Below are 6,528 nucleotides of genomic sequence, written 5' to 3'. Positions count from 1 at the left end.
TTACTGTTTACTGTAATACTAAATATTATCCTTAATGATTTATTCATGTACTCATTCACTTATATATTAACCAGGTATTTATTGAAGACCTACTATGTGCCAGACACTGGGAAAACAGCAGTGAAGAAGACACCATAGGTAGATGTTGGGTCCCTGCCACCACCATCAAACACGTCCATGCCCTAATCTGCAGAACCAGTAAATATGTTCTTACATGGCAAGGGGGGACTACTGATGAAGACTACTAATCATCTGACCAGCAGATGGGGAGATTGTGTTGGATTATCTGGAGGCTCAACAGGCATCACAGGGCTTCTACTTAGTAAAAGAGTGAGGCAGGAGAGGAGGAGTCAGCGAGGACATGTGGTAATGAGGCAGGGGTCTGGGTGATATGAGTGCTGGCTTTGAGGATGGAAGGGAGCCACACGCCAAGGAATGCGGCTGGCCTATAGAAGCCAGAAAAGGCAAGGAAAGGGAATCTCCCCTGGAGCCTCCAGAAGGAATGCAGCCCTGCCCTTGACCTTAGCCCAGTGAAACTTCTGACCTTCAGGACTGTCCGATAATAAAACTTGTGTTGTTTTAAGCCACTACTTTTGTGGGAATTTGTTCTTAGATGCAAGAAAATACTAAATGTAAGTCTTTCCTCGTGGAGCTCACTTTCTTATAGGGGGAGAAAGAAAATAAGGAAATAGATAAAATAGTGGTGTGTGGGATGTGTAGTTGCTCTCCTTCCTGCTGGCGGTGAGCTGGGCTGCTGAGCGCAGATGTAGCAGCGTGAAGCAGGGGGCAGGACAGTCTGGCTGGAGCTTGTCAGTCTGCTGACCCCAAGCCGTGGGCACCCCCACTTCTCATGCCCCTCTCGGTACACATGGCTGGAAGGGTGGGGGCTGCTGGGTCCCAAGGCTCTAGTCTAATGCACAGCTAAGGCTCACAGCTCCTGGGCTGGGGAGGGGCCAGGTGTGCCGGATCTGGTCCGGGAATGGGTGGGGCCTGCTGCCGGAAGACTGGGGCAATTAGCATGTTCTCCAGATGCCCAATGGTGGGGAGAAGATGAGAACATGTGATTTGTCAGAGCCAGGCAGGAGTGAAGGCCAAGGCCAGGTGGATTCCTCTGTGGGAATCTCTGGGTTTCTGTAATTACAGGCTCTTGATTGGGCATAATAGGGAGCACCAAGAGTCCTCCCATCAGGAGGCCATAAAACACCACTTGGGCTTGGCTTTCATCTTTCCTGGCTGCTTACAAAGCCTTCCTCTTTCATCTTGGAGGCCTTTAATTGGCAGGTCTGCGCCCTGCTAGAGAACTACCTGATGATGGCTGAGGCCTGGTTGGATTCTGCCTCCCTAGCCCCTCCCTACTCAAATCACTGAAATCTCTGCTCCATCCCTGGGCTCAGGGCCCACCTGAGGTCCGAGAAGAAGCCCCCCACTAGGGTGCCACTTGGGCATCTGAAAGGGAGGTGAGGGGTGTTGGGATTAACGTATAAAAATGTAGGATTTTCTCACTTAAATATATCAACACCAGTATGTACCAAATAGTTTATGGCTGTAGCAGGCAGAAATTTTGATCTACTAACTCATTTGGACTAGAAGCTTACGTTGCACAATTTCCACTCCCTGCAATGAGTGTTATTTTAAGGCCCATCTTGCTGAATGAGGGAAATTCATCGCAATCAGCGCAGGGGCTGCCGTGAGCCTTTCTCGAGGGTGTGTAGCGCCAGATATTGGGGGGTGGTGAGGCAGTGGGAGGGTGCCCACACAGAGGGGGCTTCCTTGCCAATTGGTACCGGGTCACTTGTCCACACTGTCGAGGTGAGAAGCATCCAAACCTGTAGAGAATTTTTATGAGTTTATTTGGGTCTAACTGACATACGCTGGGGAGAAAGGTTTCAAATGCTTTGGAGAATAACAGTGTTCAGCTTCCTTTTCGCATCAGGACAAGGAAATATACCCAAAGGTACGAGAAAGCGAGGTGGGGATAGGTCACAGGATGGTTGAGATTACTTGCTCTCTTGAGGGTGGTTACCTCTTAGAAGGAGGGGTCTGAAAGTGGCCGTTTCAAAGGCGTGCTAACCTAGATGAGCAGACACTGATGGGGCTGAATAAGATAGAGTGGTCCTCCCTTACCCCTGATTCCGCTTTCTGCAATTTCAGTGACTGGTGCTCAACCAAAGTCCACACACGTTAAATGGAAAATCCAGAATTAAGCAATCTATAAGTTTTGAAATATCGTGCTGTTCTGAGGTATGTGATGAAATCTCACGAGTCCTGCTCCCTCTGGCCCTGGACGTAAAAATGTGCTCCTCCTGTCCCTCACTTAGTAGCCATCTTGCTGATCAGATCAAGTGCCGCAGCACCGCAATGCTTGTGCTCAAGTAACTTTTTTTTTTAAAGAATTTATTTATTTTTAGAGAGAGGGGGAGGGAGGGAGAGAGAGAGGAGAGAGAGAAACATCAATGTGTGGTTGCCTCTCACTCACGTCCCCTACTGGGGACCTGGCCTGCAACCCAGGCATGTGCCCTGACTGGGAATTGAACCAGCGACCCTTTGTTTTGCAGGCTGACACTCATTCCACTGAGCCACACTAGCCAGGGCTCAAGTAACTTTTATTTTATTTAATACTGACCTCAAAGCACAAGAGTAGCAATGCTGGCAACTCATATATGCCAAATGGAAGCTGTCAAGTGCTAGTTATGTATTGTCAGGAGGTCAATAGTAGCCTAAAGGCTTCGTCACAATGCCTCTGTCATTCATTCACCTCCCGTCATCTCATCTTGTAACATTGCATCATCTCACAGCATTGCAAGCAGGAGGGTGAGTACAGTACAATAAGATCTTTTGAGAGAGACCACATCCACATTACTTTTATTACAGTACATTGTTCTAATTGTTCTATTTTATTATTAGTTATTGTTAACCTCTTACCTTGCCTGATTTATTAAACTTTATCATAGGTATGTGTGTATAGGCTACAACATAGTGTGTGTGTGTGTGTGTGTGTGTGTGTGTGTGTGTATATATATATATATATATATATATATATGGGGTTTGGTAGTATTGGGGGATTCAGGCATCCACTGGGGGGTCTTGGAACATATCCCCTGAGGATAAGGGGGAGCACTGTATTCATAACATGTCAAGTGTAAAAATTAGTTTAAAAAAATGTTTACAGTATGATATTTAAAAACATTACTATATATAATAGTATATTGGGTAGCTATATGCAAAAATATTAGCAAGGGTTTATCTGTAAAAGGTGTGATTCTGATATATTTGAATCTTTATGCTTGTGTGTATTTGATATTTTATAAGATGAACGTGTCACTTTTTTGAGGAAGAGTTTATTATAAACCAACACAAGAATCCACTGTCCCCTGAATTATTAACCAGTTTGCTCTTTGTACAAATCGTGTTGAGCATCTAGCAGGTACCGGTTCTGGTCTGGTCCTTGGGGATTCTGCAGGGACGAGACAGACAAGGTCTGCCCTGGGCGGTGGGGAGGGCACGCCCCTGCCCACACCTTGAGACTTCTGGCCTCCAGAACTTGAGAGAATAAGTTGCTGTTGTTTTCACTCACCCAGGTTGTGATAACTTGTTATGACAACCCTGGGAAACTAATACAACCTTTTTATTCCTTGAGTTTTATTAACCGGTGATACAGATTTCCACTTTGGAAATAAGCAGTCTAATTGTCCCCACCTCACAGATGAGAACCTGAGATTCTGTGAGGACCCTTGTCCCAGACTCCAAGAGCATGGCTTTCATAGCTGAACAAGGACGCCAACCCCGGTCTCCCTGTCCCTCCAGGTTAGCTTTCTCTGTGGTGCCACAGCTTGGAGAACTGGGTTTCCAGCAGTTTCTATTAAGTCTCCTGCATCTGTTTCTAAGGCCATTGTTCCATTTCCTACCTGCCACTCTGCAGTGACAAAGAAACCAGCCCTGGGGGCCATTCCATGGTAGGAGCTCCTCCTCCTCCTGGCTAATGAGGGGTGAAGTGGGCCTTTGACAGACAGGAGCCTGAGCTGGGATGAATGGGACTCAAACAGCTTTTTCCAGGTGCGCTGGGCCGGGCCATTTACACGCTGCTGCTGATAGGCTCTCTGCGCCATTCTGGGAGGCTGGGGTGTTCCCTTCACTGAGGAAGCCATGGCCTCCCTCTGACCGGGATAGGAGGGACCTGCCATTGCTTTCCTTTCTTCTAACAATTTGTTTTCCCAGACTTAAAAATGAATACACGCTTTTTGGGAAGAAAAATCAGAACAGATAATGAAGGACAAAGGAAAAACCAGAAATTACTTACATAGCCACCAGCAGTTTACTATTTACATATGTCCAGAATGGAAAAAGAGACCTATGTTTATATGTGCATCTGGTTATGATATCTATACACCATATTCGCAGAACAAGTTTAACTGGTTTTAAAAAGTGAATATTTATATAGAGCTGCTTTTTACTCTTGGGGAAATCTGGCCGTAAGAACAACTTTGTACTCCGACCTAAGCGTTTCCCCAGGTCATCAAAAATTCTTTGTCAGTGCCATTTTTAACGGCTGCATACTATTCTATCCAGTGTCTGTGTACGTTTCTGATCATGCCCTTGGCACGAAATTCCTGGGTCCAAGGTTATAAACATGACTTGTTTACAGCTTTATTGAGGTATAATTTACATAGCATAAAATTTATCCATTGTAAGTACATAATTCAGTGATTTTTTAATAAGTTCTTATAGTCGTGCAACCATTCCCACACCCAGTTTTAGAATATTTTTGTCACCCCATGACATTTTTTTTTGTTTATTGCTATCAGACTCACTCCCAGTCCAGCTCTAGACAACTTCTGATCTACTTTCTGTCTTACAGACTTGCCTTTCCTGGTCAATTCATATGAGCAGAATAATACACTAGGTCTTCTCTTCTGTGTGGCTTCTTTCAGTTCTCGCACTGTTTTTGCGGCCCAGTGACGTTGCAGCATGCATCGGACTGTGTTCCAGCAGACTGCTGCGTGGCATGTCACTGTATGGATATACCACATTTTGTTCATCCACTCCGTGTCCATGGAAATTTGGAGTTTTTCCAGTTTCTCCTGTTAAGAACAGTACTACCATGAGTATTTGCTTACAAGTCTTTGTGGACAATGTTTTCATTTCTCTAGGAGTGAGCCATATGGAAAACTTGTATTTAATTTTTTAAGAAACCACCAGACTGTTTTTCCAAAGTGACTGTATCATTTCACGTTTGCACCAGCAATGAATGAAGTTGCCCTTTTGCTTCACAGCCTCAGCATCACTGACCGTTTTGGTGACAGCCGCTCTAACGGGTATGTCTGGGTATCTCTTTGCGGTCTGAATTCACCTCTTCCGGGTAACTGCCGATGATTATTGTCTCATGTGCTTACTGGCCATTTGTGTATCTTCTTTAGAGAAATGTCTATGCAAATCTTTTGCTTATTTTTTAGTTGAATTGTTTATCTTCTTACTGTTCTTTATAGATTCGGAAAACCAGTCCTTTGTCAGATATGATTTGCAAATCTTTTCTCCCAGTTTGCAGTTTGTCTTTCATATTTTTAAAATGATGTTTGTTGAAGAACAAAAGTTTTTAATTTTGATAATGTCCAATTTCTTTTTTTTTTTTTTTTTGGATAACCCTTTGTGATGAGCTGTCTAAGAAAGCTCTGCCTCACATAAGGTCATAACTGTGTTCTCCTTTGTTTTCCTCTAGAAGTTGTTTTGAACATAACTTGGAAATGACGTTTGTTTTTTCCCCGTTTTGAATGTAATCCATAGTAACATAAAACAGCCAACAAATGTAGATGAGCAACAGGAAGAAGACACAGATCACTCATTGCCCCACTGCCCAGAGACAGGCCACCATTAATGCTCTGCTGCATATATCTGTGTTGGTTATCTCTTTCTGCCTAACAGGTTATCCCCCAAACATAATAGCTTAAAGCGACACACACTTATTTTCTCAAAGTTTCTGTGGATCAGGAATCCGGGAACACTTTTCTGGGCGCCTTGTCTCAGGATCGCTCACACGCTGTGATCGTGGTGTCCGTGGGGCGGAGTCCTGTCGGGGCCCCACTGTGAGACCGCCCGTTTCCGTGCGTTGCGTGTGGCTGCTGGCAGGCCTCATGTCCTTGCTGGCTGTTGAGTTGGGGAGTCAGTTTCTGCTCATGTTGCATCGATTTGCAACATGGCAGGTAGTTTCCTTGGGAGCAAACAAGGAGAGGGGGCCCAAACAGAAGCCACAGTCTCTTTGCAACCTAGTCTGGGAAGTGACATTCCGTCATTTTGTGCCTTGTTCTAGTCATGGAAGTGAGTCACTAGGTTCAGCCCACTCTCAAGGGGAGGGGATTACACAGGGGTATGAACTCTAGGAGGTGGGGATTGTTGGGGGCCAGGTTAGAGGGCTGCCACAAAGTCCTTCATGTTCGTCTTCTGTTTTTTCCTGTGAATTAGGTGGTGACTCTTGACCTGTACAACCTGTATGTGCAAGGTCCCCTTTCCAGATCCTAGATTCTACCGGGTCAGAAA

The sequence above is a fragment of the Desmodus rotundus genome, chromosome 5 (assembly GCF_022682495.2).
Source record: "Desmodus rotundus isolate HL8 chromosome 5, HLdesRot8A.1, whole genome shotgun sequence".
Lineage (NCBI taxonomy): Eukaryota > Metazoa > Chordata > Mammalia > Chiroptera > Phyllostomidae > Desmodus > Desmodus rotundus.
Note: the sequence above shows the minus strand (reverse complement) of the source record.